This window comes from Desmodus rotundus, chromosome 2, assembly GCF_022682495.2.
Source record: "Desmodus rotundus isolate HL8 chromosome 2, HLdesRot8A.1, whole genome shotgun sequence".
Taxonomy (NCBI): domain Eukaryota; kingdom Metazoa; phylum Chordata; class Mammalia; order Chiroptera; family Phyllostomidae; genus Desmodus; species Desmodus rotundus.
The window spans coordinates 33,014,431-33,036,198 of NC_071388.1; the positions used below are offsets into that span (position 1 = coordinate 33,014,431).

The 21,768-nt window shown below is 38.9% G+C and overlaps 1 long non-coding RNA gene across 1 annotated transcript; it reads right to left on the minus strand.

Moving 5' to 3' along the window:
- Positions 1 to 825: 825 nt before the first annotated feature.
- Positions 826 to 21,074, minus strand: LOC123479691 (uncharacterized). The gene is made up of 3 exons (XR_006655386.2): positions 20,940 to 21,074; positions 10,036 to 10,133; positions 826 to 3,879 (listed from the first exon to the last, which is right to left on the minus strand). It is a non-coding gene; the product is annotated as an uncharacterized lncRNA (long non-coding RNA).
- Positions 21,075 to 21,768: the final 694 nt, after the last annotated feature.

Here is a 21,768-nt window from a genome sequence, read left to right on the forward strand (position 1 = left end):
CTTCACTGAGGCAAATAATAAACTTGTAAATAAATAATCAATAAATAAGACTTTTTGAGATGGTGATAAGTGATGTGAAGAAAATTAAGCAGGGTTATAGAAATCAGCAGATGAGCGTGTTCACCCTCCAGCCCTGACACCCACTCTCTGTGAATATGGGTGCTCGGGCTAAGGAGAGAGTATTCGCCCCTGGAGTTGCTCACCATTGCCAGGAGAAATGGGACCACACGCACACGCAGAAGGTACACTGCTTGCATCCCCTGCCCTACGCCATGTCCTGTCCCGCTCCCCTTCCCACCACAATCAGCAAAGCGATCCCTCGGAATTAGAATCAGCACAGCAGAGAGGCAAAGAAGATTTCCAAATGCTAAGCTGAGCAGACAATCCAGAATCATCCATTGTTTGTGAGAACCTATTACTATTAGAGACACTAACTTTAGTCAACAAATGGATTGACCACTCAAAGCTATTTTTAATAGAGCAAGAAGAACCTTATATGTATTTTTTTTCTAAGAGTGATAATATAGAATCTTATATTCATAAAACTCCCACATTAGTACAAAAATAAACCAGTTGGAGGATTAAATAATATGTTTATTAAAATTTTTAATGAATAGATTGAACAATAATAGGTAATATTGTGCTGTAGTCTCCTATGCATTCATGTATTGACATATTTAATCTTAATATTCATAAAATAGGCAGTATTATTAGTATATTCATTGTACATATGAGTAAACTGAAGAATAGAAGGGTCAATTAACCTACTCAAGTAACACAGTAATAAATGGCTGAGCCAGGATTTGACCTCAGGTTTTCAATCACCACGCTGTTCCTACTCAAGATGAAGTGAAGGTGAATTAGTAAACTGGAATATTGGGCTCAGTTTTCTCCTGGACTGCAGGAGAAAGAACTAAAAGAATGAGCAAAAATTTAAGTAATTTGGAGAATAAATCCAGAAGTTCCAACATTCATCTAAAGGAAATCTAGAGAATGAATTGAAGGAAATACTCAAATAAATGACTAAAAATGTTCTAGTGACTTTAGGCTAAAAGCTCCCATTCAATGCATAAGTAAAAATATACCACATTTGAACACATCATGATGGAATTTCAGAGCATCAAGGCGTTAAGGATAAAAATGGAAATTCTTACCAGATCACCTACTTCTTACCTGCAACAATGGATGTTGGTAGATAATGGGACAGAGTTTTCTAAGGGAATTGTTTTTGACTTAGAATTCTCTACCCAACTAAACTAACAATTAAGAGAGAATACAAAATAATGACAATATTTTCAGACACATAGGAATCAAGTGGTTGATTATCTCTTAAATTATTATTAGACAATGTATTCCACCAAAGAGAAATTTGAATCAAAAAGAAAACTTTGTGATACAAGACGATGGTAAGTGAAGGCAGTTCACTCTGTCTACTACCCACTCAAAGTCATTCTCTTTCTTCCTTACCAGCAAAACTCTAATTTTGAGAATTTATCTTCCAGATGTTTAAAGAATATGAGCTCTTTCCAGCCCCAGAGGGAGACTGAATGTCAACTTGTCTAAATTTATCGTAGTAATGCTATTCTCCTAACGATTGGTTTACACATATGCATATCATGCAACACTGACTAAAGAGAAGTGAGGAGAAGTCTGATGGGGGTAGAAGAGTGGTTTTCCACTTTGAAAACTGACAAAATAAAAGAAGGAAGTAGAAGAGGAGAGGGCCGGGTAAAGCTTTTTGCCTGTGGTAGCCATCCTCCAAGATGGCTCCCAATGAGCCTCACCTCCTGGTATTTACAGCTTTGTGTAGATCTCCCCAACGCAGAACACAGAGGACTCCCAAAATAAGGTAATAAAAAGTGTTTCAGCTTTAAGCTTGTTCCGTTGGTTCACTTGCTCTAAGCAGGGGTTTTCAGCCTCAGCACTATAGGCATTTTGGGCCTGGGAACTCATGTGGTAGGGGACTGTCCTGTTCAGCATAGGATGTTTAACAACATCCGTGGTCCCTACCCACTAGGTGCCAATAACGTCTTCTCATTTGTGACAACCCCAAAATATCTGCAGACATTGCCAAATGTCCCATAGAGAGCAAAATCACCCCCAGTTGAGAGCTATTGCTCTAGGAGAAGCCAGGGACCAAGTACTAAAGATACGCATGCATCTTGCCAGCCATGTCATTGAGCTGCTTGAAGTGCATCCTCCTGGCCAGGCAAGCTTTCAGATGACTGCAGCCCCTGCTAGCTCTAACTGTAACCTATGAGAGAACCTGAGACGGAACCACCCAACCAGCCTACTTCTGAATCCCCAACCTGCCAAAGCCATGATAGATAATAACTTTTGTTGTTATAAGCTACTTGATATATTATGCAGTAATAGATAACTCATAACACACTTTCAGACAGGGTTGCATGCAGATCTAATAGCTGGTGCTATAGAGCCATCTTCCTACCAGGTGGGGATGAGCTTGAGAAAGAAAGCAGAACATGAAGAGCCCTTGGATACTTAATGACATCATCAAGCCACTAAATAATCCAAGAACAACTGGAACCTCTTTTTATGTGACATAAGCTTTTCTCATTCTACTTAGCCACCTTCAGTTGGATATTCTGATATTTGCAGCCAAACACTTCCTGTTACAAAAAAGAAAATTAAAGCTTTTAAGTCTTTACCATTGCTAATTCATAAAGTAAAAAGAAATAATGATAACCTAAAACTTAAGTGATCTTATCATGAGGGTAAAGGGAAAGGAAAGAGAGTTAAAATTGTTGTCGTATCTGTATGTGTATATACATACTATCTCTATAAACACATACAGAAAAATGTAAGTCAATCGTGCATGATAAATATAAGGGTCACTATATAGGTAAATATAAATTGGATGTTTAAGTTACAAAATACTTGAGTGGAAAAAATAGAACAAGAATAACTTGAATTCAATAAAAAGGAAGAAAAAATAACTGGAGTGTATAGTGTAAAAGACGTGTGTTCATTCTTTCTGCTTTTGTGCACTGTGTTGGTAGGCTAATGCCCCCCCCCAGCCCCACCCCAAAGAGGTCGATGTTCCAATCCCTGGAACCTGTGAATATGCGCCCTTATTAAAAGACAAGCTCTCTGTGTAAAAGCAAAGCCATGTGATTTGAAATGGCCGCAAAGTAAATTTGATCATTATCAGAAGGGAACAATCATAAATACCACATTCCTAGTCCACATTACCAGGAGAGTTCAATATTCATGTCACAGATTTGTTTAAATATGTAATTCACAATTCTCGGACCGTCACTAGTCTGATCTTTGTCTCTCACTGCACTTAAACTTACTCCCAGGGACCAAACCAGAAATTTATTATCTTTTTTAAATATTTTAGGTATTTTTAGAGAGCGGGAAAGAGAGGGAGAAATAGAAGGAGAGAAACGTCATTTGGTTGCCTCTCACACACTCCCAGCCAGGGACCTGGCCCACAACCCAGGCATGTTCCTTGACAGGCAATCAAACCTGTGACCTTTCAGTTCACAAGCGGGGCTCAATCCACTGAGCCACACTAGCCAGGGCAGTAATTTATTACTATTTTAAACATCTCTACCTTAGAAAAGAAAACTTCAATTTCCCATTGTCCAGTTACATACCCTAGCCTTCTAGCTTCCTTGTAGCCTTTGCTGGCGTTACCACCTTTTACAGACTCAGAGATATCCCACTTCCATCCATTGGCGGCATTCTTCATTCTCTTCCAATTTATTTTCCCTCTGACTCTTTCTTCCTTCCCATTCCATGCTGGACATCAAAGTCTTTAGGAGCTTGAAATTTAATACACTGTATTCCATGCAGTATGATCTGAGGTGGGAGTGAGGTCCCTGGAATTGAACTGCCTGAAATAGAACTTTCCTAAAATAGAAAAAGAAAAATAATACAGTTGTTTTATAGTTCTCATGTCTTGTTTTAGATAGATAGATTTTTTTTTAACTTAGTTACCCTTGGAAGAATAATGCCAAGTCACTACATCTTTTGTGTTAAATGGGTTCAGAGCAATTTTCCTAATTATCTAGCACCATTTAAGCCCAAAGCAAACACACCAACTTATTTAAATACCAATATTATACTTTCCCCAAATACAGACACGTATTTTTTCAAAAAATTTGGCAAGCCCTTTCAAAACAGCATTTTTTGTTTTCATTCTTTGAAAAAGTCCCAACAATAAATATGTATAGAAATTTTAACATGCAACTGTAATCCTTCAATATTGATTGTAAAAGTGTAATTATTTATAATTTTTTGGAAGTTCTGTTGCTTGAACTTCTTAAATCCTAATGTAGCTTTAAGCTTAATTATATTCTAGCTAAACAATGGAGTTTTCAGCTTGCTTTTCCTTCAGTAAGTGTTTGCAACAGTAAGCATTCCATACATGTCTGGTCCATGAAGAAACATACTATAATAGAAATGATAAGAGGACATCTTTCCTGACCACTGGTGTCTATGCGGATTCTGTCAAAAGCCTGGGGTGCTTTGTTCCCTGCTGGCTATCTCAATTATTTTTTACTTTTTCTATGTAACTTTTCTACAGAACTGTATCTTGTTTAAGTTTAGATTCTAAGTTCCCCCTACCCCACCATACACAAAATAATTTTAATTATTTTTTTTTATTTCATGTCCATACATTTGAATGGTTTAACCCCACAGATTAGGTCAGAACTGGAAGGAGGAGTAGCCCAGTTGGATCATTTTTTTCTTTTAAATAAGTGTATTGATTTTAGAGAAAGAGGAAGGGGGAGAGAGAAAAAGAAACATTGATGCAAGAGAGAAGCATCCATTGGCCGCCCCCCACATGAACCCCAACTGGGGATCGAACCCGAAACCCAGGCATGTGTCCTGAGCAGGAGTCAAACCTCCAACCTCCTGGTGCACAGGATGATGCCCCAAACAACTGAGCCACACCGGTGAGGGCACCCAGTTGGATCTTTACATAAAGTCATAGGGTAGATGAAATTTTTTTATGAGGCTTTTAAAGCTGGAAAAAAACCCTTAGAGATAACTAAGTTCAACCCTTCCATTTTACAGATAAGAAAACCAAGGTCCAGAGACACTTGTGTGACTCATTCAATGTTACAGAGTTATCACTAGGAAGGGCCTTGGGAACTGAAGTTTTTGTATTAAAAAACAAAACAAGGTTGTATTTTCTGTTACTGCTTCCCCTCAGACTCCTGATCCACTGTTCTTTCTACTATACCATATTGTGCCTCTGATACTATCCATTTGTGTTGTGGTTTTTATCTTAAGTAAACTGTAAAGTACACAATTGATCCCATTTCCCTTAATGTGTGGGTTGTCTTAGAGCTCCAAGCTAAATGAGTGGGTTTGCCATGCCCGATGCTGGCTCTGGTGTAGGCGGAACTGCCAAAAGTGGAGCCAAGAGGCTTGTCTGAGTGGTTTCTTTAAGCCAGAGAACCAGGAAACCAAAAGAGAAATGGGTGTTGCTTTATCAGTTGGCCCAAGAAGACAGAAGCCAAGCCTTTCTAGAGATTTAACACGTTCTCTTCATGTAATTACATGGATTACTTCTGAGGTCTACACTGGAAAATGCATTGTCCCTGTTATTGTGTTTAAGATACTGTATTGGTTTTCTTTGTCGCCGTGGAGCTGAGGAACATAAGGAACTTTCCTTGTGCAGCTCTATTTCTCTGGAGTCTAGCACAATGCCTGCAATAAAGTGCTGCTTATAAATTAGTCAATAAATCAGTAGTGAAGAAGCTGATAAATGTGGACAGAACCAGCCACTTTGCAGCCAGCAAATTTTTGACAAGTCTTTTGTGCCCCCTAAGTGTCCACACTTTTTATATTTGTTATGATTTTGCATGACTACTAGATTCTGAGAACAAACCAAGAGTCCCACAGCTATGACTGTCAAAGGCTGGTAATAAAATCAGTTGTGGATTTCCATCTTTCTCATCCACTCACGAAGAGGGCAAATTCACTCAATATGAATTTGTCCTCTTTGTGAATTCGTCAAAAACATTTATTGAATATCATCAAGATGGTCTCTGCCTTTATACTTTAGGCAGTGTTTCTAAAAGTGTGGCCCGTAGGGCACTTATATCACATAAATTCAAGGAAGGGTGGGGAGTCAGGGCTTAATTAACGTGTATGTTTCCAGAATAGTGGGGGAGCAGAGCTCAAAAATCTTCACTTTTAAACAAGTACCCTCCCAGGTGATTTTTTTTTCTCATTCTCAAATATTTATTGAGTCTCTTTGATGGACAAGATCTTTACTTGGTTAGACTAAAGGAATAATGGGAGTTCATTATAACTCTGTAAGAATTTTAGTCTGTTCAGGCTGCTATAACAAAACAGCACAGACTGGGTGGTTTGTAAGCAGCAGAAAGTTATTTCTCACAGTATTAGTGGCTGAGAAGTCCAAGCTCAACACGCTGGCAGATTCATTGTCTGCTGAGGGTCTGCTTCCCCATAGACAGCCACCTTCTCACTGTGTCCTCAAATGGCAGAAAGGGCAAGCCAGCTCTCTGACCTCCTTTATAAGGCACTGACCTCAATCATGACAGCTCTGCCCTCAGGACTTAATCACTGCCCGGGACCCCACCTCCAAATATCATCACCTTATTGGGGAGGGTTTCAACATATAAATTTAGGAGGGTGGGACACAAACATTCAGTCCATATCAACAAAAAACAAAGTCTAATCACATAAATAAACATAATCAAACATAGGTGAAATGCACAGATGTCAGAAGAGCTGATAAGGGTGGAAGAAATTAAAAGACAGGGTCGCTATGAAGAAAAATATTGAATCCTAAAGCTGGTCAGACAGAGGTTCTAGACATTTATAAATGTTGTTGGTGATCTCTCAGTGATGAACACTCTGCAAAGTTGTTTAAAGTTCTTTGTCTCCTAGTATATATATCACCAGCTTCTGTAGTAATCAGCATATCATCATAGTTATTTTTATCTATCTCCCTGCCCCATGCTTTCTATTTTTTATTAATTTTTTATTGTTGTTCAAGTACAGTTTTCTCCATTCCCCCCCAACCTCAGCCATCCCCACCTCCCACCCTCAATCCTACCCTCCCCTTTGGTTTTGTCCATGTGTCCTTTTTCCTTTTCTAAGATATTTTCAAATACATTTTTTATATCATGTCATTTCACCTCTAAATATTTCAGTGTGTATCTCAAAAAAGGATGAGAGATTTGAGTGTGAGCTGTGTTTAGTGATATTCTTCCAAAGCACTGAGTATGAAAGGGGACAAAAGTAACTTTACAGTGGAGGAATCTAGCAAATGCTAGTGGGGGAAACAGCAAACACTACCTTGGCCAAGTAATCGAAGCTAACATCAGTGAAAAGTCATGTTGATAAAAGTTAACCCTGATACAATATAATGAAAAAGGCACTGGTAAAACTCTAATAGAGCGTGTAGTATAGTTAGTAGTTATGTGCTAGTATCAGTTCCTTAGCTGTGGCAAAGGCACCAGAGTAATGAAATGCTCACAGTGGGGGAACCTGGTTATGGAGTACATAAGAACTCCGTGTTACCTTTATACCTTTTTGGTAAATCTAAAACTAGTCTAATTTTTTAAAAGTTTATTATTTAAAAAAAGGAGTATAACGAATGGGGTAATGTAGAAGAAAGGATAAATTTCTAGAAACATATAACCTACTGAGATTGAATCATGAAGAAAAAATCTGAACAGACCTATAATAAATAGGGTGATTGGATCCTAAATCAAAAACCTCCCAAAACAGAAATACCCAGGGCCAGATCGTGTCACTGGTGAATTCTACCAAAAATTTAAGGAAGAATTAACACTAATTCTTCTCAAGCTCTTCCAAAAAATTGAAGAGGGGGGAACATTTTCAAACTCATTTTATGAAGGCAGTATTACCCTGATACCAAAACCAGATAAGGATACTATAAGAAAACAAAACTACAGACCAATATCCCTGGTACATATAAATGCAAACATTCCATTTGCTAGTATTCTCAAAATACTAGCAAACCAAATTCCACAGCACATTAAAAGAACCATACACCATGATCAAGTAAGATTTATCCCTGGGATGCAAGGATGGTTCAATATACCTAAATCAATAAATGTGACATATAACCTTAACAAAATGAAGGGTTAAAAATCATATGATGATCTCAATTGATGCAGAAAAAGCATTGACAAAAAATCCTTCTCTGATAAAAACTCTCTACAAATTAAGTATACTTCAACATAATACAGGCCAAATATGACAGGCCTACAGCCAACATCATATTCAATGGTGGATAGTTGAAAGGTTTTCCTTCAAGATCAGAAACAAGACAAGTATGCTCACTCTTACCATTCCCATTCAACATGGTAAAGAACAATTAGGCAATAAATAAATAAAAGACATGCAATAGGAAAGAAAGAAGTAAAATTGTCTCTGTTTGCAGTTGCTATGATTGTATATATAGAAAATCCTAAAGACTCCTCCAAAAGAGCTGTTAGAAGTAATCATCCAATTCAGCAAAATTCTAGGATACAAAATCAACACACAGAAATTAGTTGTTTCTAAACTGCTATCTAGAAACAACAAAATATCAGGAAAAGAAATAATGAAAACAACCCCATTTATAATAGTATCAAAAACAACAATATATTTATGAACAAATGTAACCAAGGAAGTGAAAGATCTGTATACTCAAAGCTTACTAAGACTTTGATTAAAGAAATTGAAGGAGACACAAATAAATGGAAAGATATTCTACGATCATGGGTTATAATAATTAATATTGGTACTAACCAAAGCCATCTATAGTTCAACAGAATCCCTATCAAAATTTAAATGAAATTTCTTGTGGAATAGGCAAAGCAATCTTGAGAAAGAACAAAGCCAAGGGCATCACACTTCCTTGTTTCAAACTATATTACGAAGTTATAGTAATCAAAACAGTGTGATATGGTAATAAAATAGGCACATAGACCTATTGAACAAAATTGACAGCCCAGAAATACAACCCTTGCATACTTGGTCAACTAATATTTGACAAGGGAGCCAAGAATACTTAATGGGAAAGGATAGTCTTTTCAATAAATGGTATTGGGAAAACTAGATAATCACATGCAAAAGAATGAAATTGAACCCCTATCTTATACTACTCACAAAAATTAACTCAAAATGAATTAAAGACTTAATACAGTCCAGAAACTGCAAAGCTCCTAGAAAAAAACATTGGAAACTAGCTCCTTGACATAGATCTTGGCAGTGAGTTTTTAATATGACACTGTGAGAACAAGCACAAAAGCAAAAAAGAAACAAACAGGACTATATCAAACTAAAAAGCTTCTGCACAGCAAAAGAAATGATTAACAACATGAAAAGGCAAACTACAGAATGGAAGAGAATATTTGCAAACTATCTGTTGGAGGGGTTAATATCTAAAATGCATAAGGAACTCATACAACACAATAGCAAAATACAAGCAAACAAACAAAGATATGATTAAAGGAAATGAAATCAGGGTCTCAAAGAGATATCTGCTTATTGCAGTACTATTCACAATAACCAAAATGTGGAATAAACCTAGGTATCCATCTATGGATGAATGGATGAAGAAAATGTGTGTGTGGGGGGGAGGGGAGTGTATGTCTGTGTCTATACATAATATCATTCAGCCGTGAGAAAGGGAGGGTAAGGGAAATCTTGCCATTTGTGACAACGTGGGTGTGCCTTGAGAGCTTATGTTAAATGAAATAGCTCAGACAGAGAAAGACAAATACTGTTTGATCTCAGTTGTGTGTGGACTCTAAAACAGCTGGACTCAGCAACAGAGAGTAGAATGGTGTTGCCAGGGACTGGGAGGTGGGGAAATGGGGAGATGCTTGTCAAAGGTACAAACTTACAGTTACGAGATGAATGAATTCTGGAAATCTCATGTGCAGCATGGTGGCTACAGTTAACAATACTGTATTATATACTTAAAAGTTGCTAACAGAGTACATCGTACACGTTCTCACCACTTACACAAAGTAGCAATCCTGTGAGGTGACGGAGGTTGTAACTCACCTGTTGTGGCGGTCATTTCACAGTTACACACGTGTCAAATCATGGCACTCGACACTTTAACCTGCGCAATGTTGTATGTCGATTATATCTCCATAAAGCTGGAAAAATAAATAAAATAGAAATTAATAATCAAAACAAATAAATAGAAGATGTAATTCCAAACTCTTATTTTTTCATTTTTTGTTTTCAATTTAGAGTAAACTGTCGGGAACAAACATTTGTTGTTTTCAATAAATAAGAAGGGGGGGCAGAAAGACAATGCTACTTCACATTAAGAAAAAAATGTCCTGACTCAGGTCAGAGGCAGAACATCTTTGCATAACACAATTCTTAACCACCTTCTGTAAAGATATTTACATTTGTGATAAAATTCTTAAGTTAATGAAAGTTAAGTTAAGTTAACTTAAGTTAATGATAAGTTTTAATGAAATTCAGGCTTGTTCTAGAAACTAGTACTGACCCACCTAGTGGGCTGGCAGTCAAAAAAAGTCATGAATGGCAAAGACCTCCATCCGAGATGACTCTATCCAGCAAAGCTTTCATTTAGAATGGAAGGGCCGATAAACTTCCCAGATAAGGTAAAGTTGAAGGAATTCATCATCACCAAGCCCTTATTATATGAAATGTTAAAGGGACTTATCTAAGAAAAAGAAGATCATCAAAAATATAAACAGTAAAATGACAATAAACTCATAACTATCAACAACTAAACAAAAAAATACCCCCCAAACAAAAATGAAGATGAACTAAGCAAACAACTAGAACAGGAACAGAATCACAGAAATGGAGATCACATGAAGGGTAATCAGTGTGGAGGGGGAGGGGGAGAAGGGGGGAAAAGGCACAGGGAATAAGAAGCATAAATGGTAGGTACAAAAGACAGGGGGAGGTTAAGAATAGTATGGGAAAAGGAGAAGCCAAAGAACTTATGTGTATGACCCATGGACATGAACTAAAGAGGGGGAATGATGGTGGGAGGGGGGTGCAGGGTGGAGGGGAATGAAGGGGAGAAAAAATGGGACAACTGTAATAGCATAATCAATAAAATATATTTTAAAAAGGGTTCAATGAACTTTAGATAGTCTTTTTAATGTTGTATATTAGACATCATACCATTCTTTTTCTATAAAATAAGAGTGAATCTTTAAATAGTCCTGCTAAGACCTTTTTTAATGATAGCAACATTTTATGGTAATAAAATGTTCAGATGCTTATAATTACATTATCTGAAAAGTTTTCTTTAACAGCACCTAGCAAAAATAACAATCATTTCCTAATACTAACATCATCTAACACCTAGCCATATTCGTATTTGGCTGTCACATTCAGATGATTCTTACGCTCACTAACATCTGGGAATCTCAGGCCTTCACTGGACAGATTGGAAGAGCTGGTAACGACCTCTGGGCTTTCTTTGTAAAAGGAGCATCAAAGTCCATGGCTAAGGCAGGGACACCTTAGTCCACAGGCCCTGACCTGTTCTCACTTTACAGACACTTCTGATCATTTTAAAGCTATGGACCATCTCCCAAGAAAAAAGTACATCTGCACACATCTAAATATTTTGCCCATATTTTCAGGAGGATTTATGGGTCTCAGACCTGGGTTAAAAATGCATGCTTTATTTATTTTTTTTATTTCATTTATTTATTTTCAGAGATGGGAAGGGAGGGAGAAAGAGAAAGAGAGAAACATCAATGTTTGGCTGCCTCCTCATCCCCCTCACTGGGGACCTGGCCCGCATCCCAGGCATGTGCCCTTGACCGGGAATTGAACTGGGGGACCCCTTGGCCCGCAGGCAGGCACTCAATCCACTGAGCTGCACCAGCCAGGGTAAGAACGCATGCTTTAAATGTTTCCCGATTCGTCTCTCTGTTGCTCTTAGTACACAGCAGGCCACTGGCCACAAGACACGAACGGTACTTTGTTTCTTTAGGGGAAGACATCAGCCACTGTCAAGGCCTCTAGACTTGGTTGAGAATGTAATCTGTAGTCACACAACAGTGTACAAAAAGCCATAGATTTGGTGTCAGAAGATCTAGATTCTTCAAATTACTTTTTCAACACTTTGAGCAAATCGCTTGAGGAGACAAAGATAGGGTTAAGATGAAGGTTGGGAACTTACAGTGCAAGGAACTCTACAATATTATCATTTCCATCTTACAAATTGCAAACTGAGATTTAGAGGGGTTCAATACTCCATCGGCTTATCCACAGTCAGGTTTGAATATCAGGTTTGTCCAAATTTAAAACTCATGCTTTTTTTTTTTTTTCCAATTGAACAGGTGGCCTTCAAACTGTGCATAACAGAACCTCCTGAGGGTGGCTGTCCCCGACACTCTGCAAAGAAGTACCTTTGGCCCATTAGTTTTATATATGTTACTTCTTAATTAGAATTTGCTAGGCTGCAGAAATGTTTGGAAACCACTGCATTTCATTTGCTGTTCAGTCTCCACATCGGTAAAAGAGGTATAATGGTAATATCTGCTTTATTGGGATGGATAAGTAAGAAGACACATGTGAAACAGCTGTGTAAACTTACAAGCATTATTCAGATGGGAAATATTAGTGTAATTACTATATGGCAATAAAATAGAGAGTTTTCCTCTGTAAAAACTTGTCTACAATCAACCCACAAACTTGGGGGCCTGTTCCATGCACCTGTGAAAGCATGTGGAGTTTCAAATGATTTAGGGGCACTACTGCAGATTTGGAAGCTCTAGGTAAAAGGTAGTATCTACATATTTTTGCAAGTTCAATTATTAATACACTATTAAATGCATAATTGGATTTTAAGCTTCCATGAATACATCTTCTCGAATGTAATGGAATTGATCTACCTTCCATTTAAAAATATTTTAATGCTAATTTAAGAGTTTCTGAGAAATTCCAGATGTACTTTAGAGTTTATCATAATTTTAAAAGATCATTATAATTTTAGTTGGGGACTAAACCTTAATATCTGGGATTTTGAGACAGGCCCTGCCTACTGGCCATTCCCTTGGTGACTGGGTGATACCATGTCAGACTGCATGTGTGTGGTGGGGGGACAGGAGAATGGCCTCCAGGAACCCACTGTAGCAGTCAGAGCTGTGGATCCAAATTCAAAGGAGGAAGCTACCCCATTGTTGCTGGGCTGATCTGCGGGTAGAAACAGCATCTCTCAAACTGAGATATATCTTTCGTCAGTGGAAAAATGTTCCCATTTTAAACTATTTTTTTTGAAAAGTCAAACAGTGAAAAACACAGTTACAGAGAGAAAATTCCCCTTGTATGCTTCACACGTAGAAACAATATCACTTTCATTACTGAGTCATGAAAACTTCCTGAGTATTTCTTTTTTAAGAAAAAAGACCAATCACTAACCTATTTTTCTTTTCCACCCCACCATCTGGCCTGAAAACAACAACTCAGAAAAAGTCTTTGGTGAAACTGCAAAGTAGGCAAGGTTTCTTGTGGCTTTCTTCCCCTTCCTCTCCCTTTGGTCTCACACCTAATGGAGCTGCTAGCTCCCTTTCTCCCCCTGTGGAGCCCCAAGACTTCAGGATACTTTGTTCCCTAAGGCTATTCTCCCTTAAAGAATCTAGACCCAAAATTACCTTTTCCGTCCCTTTCTAACCAACCCAACACCCATGGTTCCCCGCTCCTGAGCTCTACAGGGTGCTGCAGTCTGACTTTCCATTTATTTTTGGTTCACCCCTTGGCACACCCCCCAGCATCCTTTCCCACTGTTTTTCTGCCTTCCAGCTCCCACCACACACACTCACCTTGCAATCTTTTTGTAAGCAACTTTGCTGCCTCCTACACTGATCCAGTGGAGGCGGGCAGCTGGTCGCCGCCACTCACAGTGTGTTCTCTGTAAATAGAGTCAGTCCTCTGGAACTGTGCACAGTGAACACCATGTGTATGAGGCCTGGAGAAAAGCAAAGTCGGTGTCCTTGGCAAGGTCACCTAAAGGGAAGGCCCACAGCTTAACTGCGGTCCTCCTCCAGGTCCCTCTCTACCTGCATTTCTTCCCCATCCCTGGCACCCTCCTTTCCTTATAAAGGACACACTTTGGATTTTGATAGGCTGGGCTTGGACGGCAACACTGCCACTCATGACCTTGGGAAAGTGAGTTAAGCTTTTTAAGTATTAGTTGTGCTTTGGGGTTTTTTTTTTTTTTTGATTTAGAAATGCAGGATGATAATAACACGTCTGTAGTGTTATTGAGTGGACTAAATGAGAAAATGCCAGCGCCAGTGCTGGCCCAGTGGTGTGCTCAGTGAAAGGTACTTGTTGATATAGTTCTTAATTCTAAGGCTGAGGTTCCCCCCTCCTTAAAGTCCACAAAGTTCCTCTTCAAACTGTTTAAAAATTAGCTTTATGTTCCCCTCAGTTCTCCACGTTAATTTTAATTTTTCTCCACACTTTTGCTATACATCTTATTATATTGATAGAATTCAATTAAAGCCATCGTTGATGCCTTGTAATGATGAAATCATGAATTAACACAGTTTGTGCTCAAAGGCCCTGTGCCCAATCTCTACTGTATTTCGGCCTTTGTATCTCTCATCCTGTGTTCTTTATCCATAGTAACAGTAACAGTAATAATAATGATCATTTACTGTGGGTGTTTTGTGTCAGATACCTTATTACATTGCTCAATTTAATCCCCACAGGGGTTGGCATTATTATTTCCACTGTACAGTCAAGGTAACTGAGGGTGGGAGTTTTTAAATATGTTACCCAAGATTTCAAAGGTCATAAAATTGAATCCAGTGATGCCTGATTCTACAACCCATGCCCACCCTTCGTCCCAGGCAAACACTAATCTGCTTTCTGCCTTTAGGCAGAGAATCTTTGTGCATGAGACTATGGCTTTGCCAATTCTGGAAATTTCATTTAAGGGAATTTATACAATATACAACTTTTTGTGACTGGTTTCTTTCAGCATCTTATTTTCAAGGTCATTCATTTTGTTACGTGTACCAGTATTTCGTTCCTTTTATGGCTGAATCACATGGCATGGTATGGGTACATCGCATTTGTTTACCCATTCAGCAGATCCTGGACATTTGGGTTCCGTTATGCCTAGACCCATTGTGCCCATTATGAATAATACTGCTATGAACTTGTATTCATATTTGAATAGAGATACGTTTTCAATCCTTTTATTAGGAGCTTAATTCCTTGGTGGTCATACGGGAAATATAAGTTTAATTTAAAAAACTGCCAACCTATTTGCTGAAATGTCTGTGCCGTTCTGCCTTCCACCAGCAATGTGCGATGGTTCCAGTTTCCCCGCGTTGTTGCCAGCACATTCTGTCTTTTTTATGACAGTCAATTTGGTGAATATAAACTTGTATTATACTATTGTTTTGATTTGCCTTGCCCAAATGAGTAATGAGAGTACTATCTAATTTTACATTAGTGTTTTTCAGGTGAAAATACCAAGGTTTTGTGGATGTCAGGTGGGAAATGATCTAGACAAATGTTTCTTCTGTTTTTAATTTACATTCCAAACTTAATGTAACATGTAAAAAATTAATTTGCAAGGACCTGAGTAGACATTTCTCCAAAGAGGAAATACAAATGACCAACAGACACATTAAAAGATGCTCAACACCACTAATCATCAGAGAAATGCAAATAAAAGCACAATGAGATATCACCTCACACCTGCCAGAATGGCTATCATCAATAAACCAACACACAACAAGTGTTGATGAGGATGTGGGGAAAAAGGAACTTTCTTGCACTGTCAGTGGAAATGCAGACTGGTGCAGCCACTGTGGAAAACAGTATGAAGGTTTCTCAAAATATTAAAAATATAACTTCCATATGACACAGCAATTTTATCTGGATATTTATCCGAAGAAGTCCAAAACAGTTATTTGAAACAATGTATGCATCCCTACGTTCATTGCAGCATTATTTATAGTAGTCTAGATACGGTAGCAACATAAGTGTCCATTAAAAGACATTGGGTAAATAAGATGTGCTATATATACAATGGAATACTACTTGGCCATAAAAAAGAATAAAATCTTGTATTTGTGACAACATGAATGGACCTAGAAGATATTATGCTAAGTGTAATAAGTCAGACAGAGAAAGAAAAATACCATATGATTTCATTCATATGTAGAATCTAAAAAAACCCAAAACAAAATAAATGAACAAACAAAACAGAAAGAAACTCATAGATACAGAGAACAAATTGGTGGTTGCCAGCTAGAGCAGGTGTTAGGGGTAGGGTGAAACAGGTGATGGAATTAAAAGTACAAATTCCATTTACAAAATAGTGATGGGTATGGAAAGTACAGCATAGGTAATATAGCCAATATCGTAACAAGTATATATGGTGTTAGGTGGCATTAAATTTATCAGGATGATTACTTTGTAAATTATATAAATGTCTAATGACTATGTTGTTCACCTGAAACTATGTCAAATATTGAAAAACAAAAAAATAAAAGTCTTTATTAGATGAATGTTTGCATCCTGGCAAATGGACTAGAGAGAAGCAAGACTGAGAGGTTTGAAGATGAGGCTGCTGCAGTCACCAGGCCATCTGGATGGGATGGTCACAGTGGGAAGAAAAGCATGCAAATCTGACACACACCTAGAGAGCGGGGCTGTTGTAGTGCTTGTAGTGATTGGATACAAAGAGTAAGAGTGAGAGCTACCTAGAGTGCCTCCTGGTTTTAGCCTTGGGGAGTTGAGAGAAGACTCTGTCACTCACTGCCATGGGAAGCAAGCAGAAGCTTGTTTGAGGGTGGAAGTCAAACTAATGTCCATTGAGTTTGAGGTTCCTGGGCATTGCAAATCTAGGAACTGGAAAACTCAGAAGGGGAATCAGAATTCAGCAGCACATGGAGAGTAACCGGAGCCATAAGAGTAGATAAGATTTCCTAGGAAAAAAAGATGTAGACAAGAGGTTTTTAGTCTTTGGGGGGTTGAAGAAGTGAGAATTGGTGAATGCTATGAACTTTTTCTCCAGAAATATATTCAAAGAATTTGGCTGTTAAGGGGATAAAAGAAATCAGGACTTAGTTGAGAACGGCCATGAGATAAAGGTAGAGTTCTTTTTCAGATGAGAGAGATGAGTATATTTAGATAAACATACAGTAGTGAGGGAGTGATTAAAGAAACAGCAGAGAGAAGGAATCATCAGAAGACCAAGTTCCTGAGAAGGGACAAAGAAACAGACTCCAAAACATTGCAAAAGGCATGGTCTGAAGCAGAAAGAGGCACAACTTTTTAAAGACAGATAACAAGGAGGAAGACTAGAGGAGAATGCATGTGTGCTTGTGGGCTGCATGCCTGGACTTCCACGGACTCAGTGAGTAGGAGGTGGGATGAGCTATAAGGGGTCAGAGGTCTGTGAAGTGGCCACTGTGGACATTAGGAGATACAATCAGGGCAACCTCACAGGATTTGGAGGCTCTGGAAGCCCAGCTGAATATGGGGACCAAGCATTTACAGTGGCATCCAAATGGATGATTTTTTCTGCAGCTACTGGCAGGGAGTGATCTGGAAGAAAGCATGTGTTCCATTTTTTGAGGGCTACAAATTTTCTAGGAATGGTGAGAAAAGGTCATTGGAGCAAATGAAGAGTCAAATCAGAACTGGTAATGGCATGAAGTATCAGTCAAAGCTCTATAGAAAAACGCTGAGGTCAGGAAGGAAATGACAGTAAGAGAAAATGAAAATATTTAAGGATGGAAAGTACTAAAGTGTACAACCAGACAACCTCTGTGTTTGGTGGTTCATTTTTTTTAAAGGCCTTCCATATTTTTAAAGATTTTATTTACTGACTTTGGGAGGGGATGGAGGGCAGAAGAGGAGGAGAGAAACATCGATGGGAGAGAGAAATATCAGTCGGTTTCCTCTCGTACAAACCTCAACTGTGGACCGAACCTGTGACCCAGGCATGGGCCCTGACCAAGAATTGAACTGGCAAACTTTTGTTTTACAGAATGATGTCCAACCAACTGAGTCACACCTGTCAGGGAGGACGTTTGTTTTTATTCTTATTATTTTTCAAAACTCTCCTACTGTCCTGATGCAACTGTGTTGCAGTTTGGTCATGAATACTTTGCCAGAACACTAAAACTAAGAGAAGTCACTTGAAATTAAATTCCCTGCTCCAATCTAAAAGCAAAGGCAGCCGTATAATCATACCTTTGTCTTTGAGATATAGGAGCAGAATTAACCAGCAAAGTACATCTTCCTTTCCCAGATTCAAGGCCAATATTACTTTGCACATGTAAAGACTGTGGACTCAGTAACATTAGATAATATTGGAGATATAGAAATACCCTTATGTGTATAATGGTATTGTAGTTATATACGTCAATATCCTTATTTTTAGGAGATGTCAGGTAAGGTATATGGAGATGGAGTGCCAGCATATCTGCAATTTACTTTCAAATGGTTTTGGAAAAAAAAATGTATACTAAAGCAAACATAGCAAAATGCTAACTGTTGGATTTAAGTGGTTCTCAAAGAGGGAGTGGGAATGATTTCACTTCCTGGGAGACAGTTGGCAATGTTTGGGGGCATTTCACAGGTTAGGGGTGGTAGTGCTATTGGCATCGAATGGAGCACTAACACCCTACAATGCACAGGACAGCCCCCACAACCAAAAACCATCTGTGCCCTAGCACCCAGGCTGGGAAACCCTGTTCCAGGTAGTAGATACACAGACAGATGGCCGCGGTGTTAGTGCTCGTCTTTCAACCGCCCAAAATACTGTACAATGTTCATTAAAGCACGTTTGAAATCAAAACTAAAGTATGAAAAAAAGAAGAAAATCAACCTTTTCTAAGTTGTCAACAATAAATTATTTTTGATGGTGGTCAAATGCAGAGGATTGTTTTGAGTGTGACTGAAGATAAGGTAAACGGCAGAAAAGCATTTCTTCCTGTTCCTTCAGTCAACCAACCAAAACAGAACATTGTCTTTGTGCAGCATTTGAGTTTTTGTGCAAACATTTTAAAAGAGAGAAAAGAAGCAGAAGAGAGAACAGACATTGTAGTTCATGCTGGACACTTTTTGTACGTAATCCTGTCTGGCTTGGAGTCAGCTGATACAGATTTGTCTTAGTTTTTGCCACACAATGACTAATTAGATTCATTTCTCCATTCACCGAACTTCTATTAGACATTATCCTGGGCCCTGGAGACACAGAATAAATAAAGTATACTCCTTGATCTCAGGGAACATACAGCCCGTTGAGGGAAATAGAAAATCTAATACTGAGCAATGTAAAATGACCCCTTTAGAGGAATGGATAGGTTCCTCCGGTGGCACATAGTTGGGCAACCAACTCAAAGGGGACTGCTCAGACCTGGGACAGTGAGGAGTAAATCAGCTCAATGGATGCTGAGACAAGAATGGAGTACATGAGGGGTGAGCAGTATGGAGAGGAGGGTAGAGCTTGGACCTTGAGACAGAACTGAAGGGTGTTCCCGGCAGGAGGATCTGCATGATAAAGGCCTAGAAGCAAGCATCAGAATCTCCTGGAAGGCTTGTTAAACCACTCATGGCCAGGCCCCACCCTTACAGAGTTAGATTCAGTGGGTTCAGGTGGGGCTCAAGAATCTGCATTTCTAGTAAGTACTCAAGTGATGCTGATGCTGCTGGAGCCCTTTGAGACCCACTGCCTTACAGAAACTGTAGGTCACTTGAGTAGACTTGGAGCTGAATATATATATATATATATATGATCAGGGGTTAAAACGGTGATCAAGCTAAGGAGTTCGGACTAAATTATGGAGCTGACAGGGAGCTACTGAAGTGTTATAACCACTAGAGCATTTTAGTTCTTCATCTGTCTTAGCCCATGTATTAGTCAGGGCTGTCCAGAGAAACAGAACCTACAGATTACACATATACAGAGATATAAAAGGAGATTTGGTATAGAAATTGGCTCATCCAATGAAGGAAGCCAGGACATCCTGAGATCTGCTGTCAGTAAGCTGGAGAACCAGGAAAGCAGGGGGCGTAATTCTGTGCAAGTCTGAAGGCCTGAGAATTGGGATGGGGAAGCATGACGTATGTCCCGATTCCATCTGAACACCTGAGAATAAGGAACACCGATGTCTAGGGGCAGGAGTAGATGACGCCTCCGCCAGAGCAGAGAGCAGGTTCACCCTTCCCCTGCCTTTTTGTTCCTTCCAGGCCCTCATCAGGTTAGAGGATGTCTACCTGCACCGGGGAGGGCTACCTTCTTTAGTCAGTCCATTGATTCAAATGCTATGCTTTACCAGCTAAGAGCATTCCTTAGCCCAGTCAGGATGACACATAAAATTAACCATCATAGCCCATATTTCTTTGTCAGTAAAATAGGAGACTAACAACTATCAAAGTACCAAACTATCTCTCAGCATTCTTTCGAGAATGAAGCCAGGCAACATTATGTATGTAAATTTAGATCACTGCATAGATACCAGAAATAATTATTAAGTTAATTTATTTACATTTGTCAATTATACTTCCATAAAGTTACCCCCAAAATAAATCAAAATACTCTCATTTAGGGCCGGAAATATTGTCATTTTCCAGATAACAAAACTGGGGCATGAAAGACAGAGATGGCACCAGCCAAAGCGCCCCGGGCCTGACCCCTGCACCATCACCACTGTGCTCCCTGCCTCTCCCTGCAGCTCCCTTCCAGAGGAGGCATTTCCCAGGGGTATAAAACCCCTCCTCTCCTAGTTGTCATCCCACTTCCTCTTGACCATAACCCACTGAGTGAGGTAGCTGACAAGGCTGATGGTCTCCATCTGTAATCTTATGGAATGACTCACAGAGAAGTGAAATTTCTAACTCGGTTGAGTGAGGGCAGCTGATAAAGCTGGGGTCCCATGATCAGGCTCAAGAATGCCGTGTTCTGGCCACTGGACCGTGCTTACCGTCTAAGTCAGCCCAAACGGAGAGTTCAGAAGCTTCACTCTTGGGGACCTGTGAAGGAAAGTAAAACCCTGCAGGGAACTGGCATCTTTTGAGTTTTCCTTTCATGAGCTGCAAGGAACCTTGCCTTTTTTTATCCTCACGTTTGTTAATCACTTTACGGTTTAGATAAGCTTTTACTTTCACTTTCTCATTTAATTCTCCTGAGCTGTATCATTGTCCCACTTAGGGCACAAATGGTTCAATGACTAGCTCAGGATCACACATCGAGCAGGTCTTTGGATTCCAAATCTTCTGCACTGAACGCCACCAAGATCCTCGTGTGAAATAAGTGTGACACGTGCCAGTCGTTTTCAGCAAACACGGTGCCCATAGATGTAGTGTATTCATATGTGTATATTTATGTGCTTTGTATAAAACACTCACTGAACTTTTCAAAAATTTTATTGGGGTAGCATTGGTGAATGAGATTATATAGGCCTCAAGTGTACAATTTTATGATACATCATCTGTATATTGTCTTGTGTGCCCGCCACCCAAAGTCAAATGTTCTGTCACCAGATATTTGGCATTTTATATGCTTTTATTTCCTCACTTGCTCTTGGCAATACTACTAGTTTATTTCATCTGCTTTTTAAAAATTATTTGTTTTGATTTGTTTCCATTTCACTACATATAATCTAGTCACAGAAATTAGAAAGTATTTTTGTGAAAATAATCTTTGAAATAGTAAGATTATAAAATAGTGGGAATTTGTGATTTGACAAGATGCAATGAAATGACTGAAAAATGTAGGTTTAATGATGAAAATTATGCCTGGCAAAAAGAACA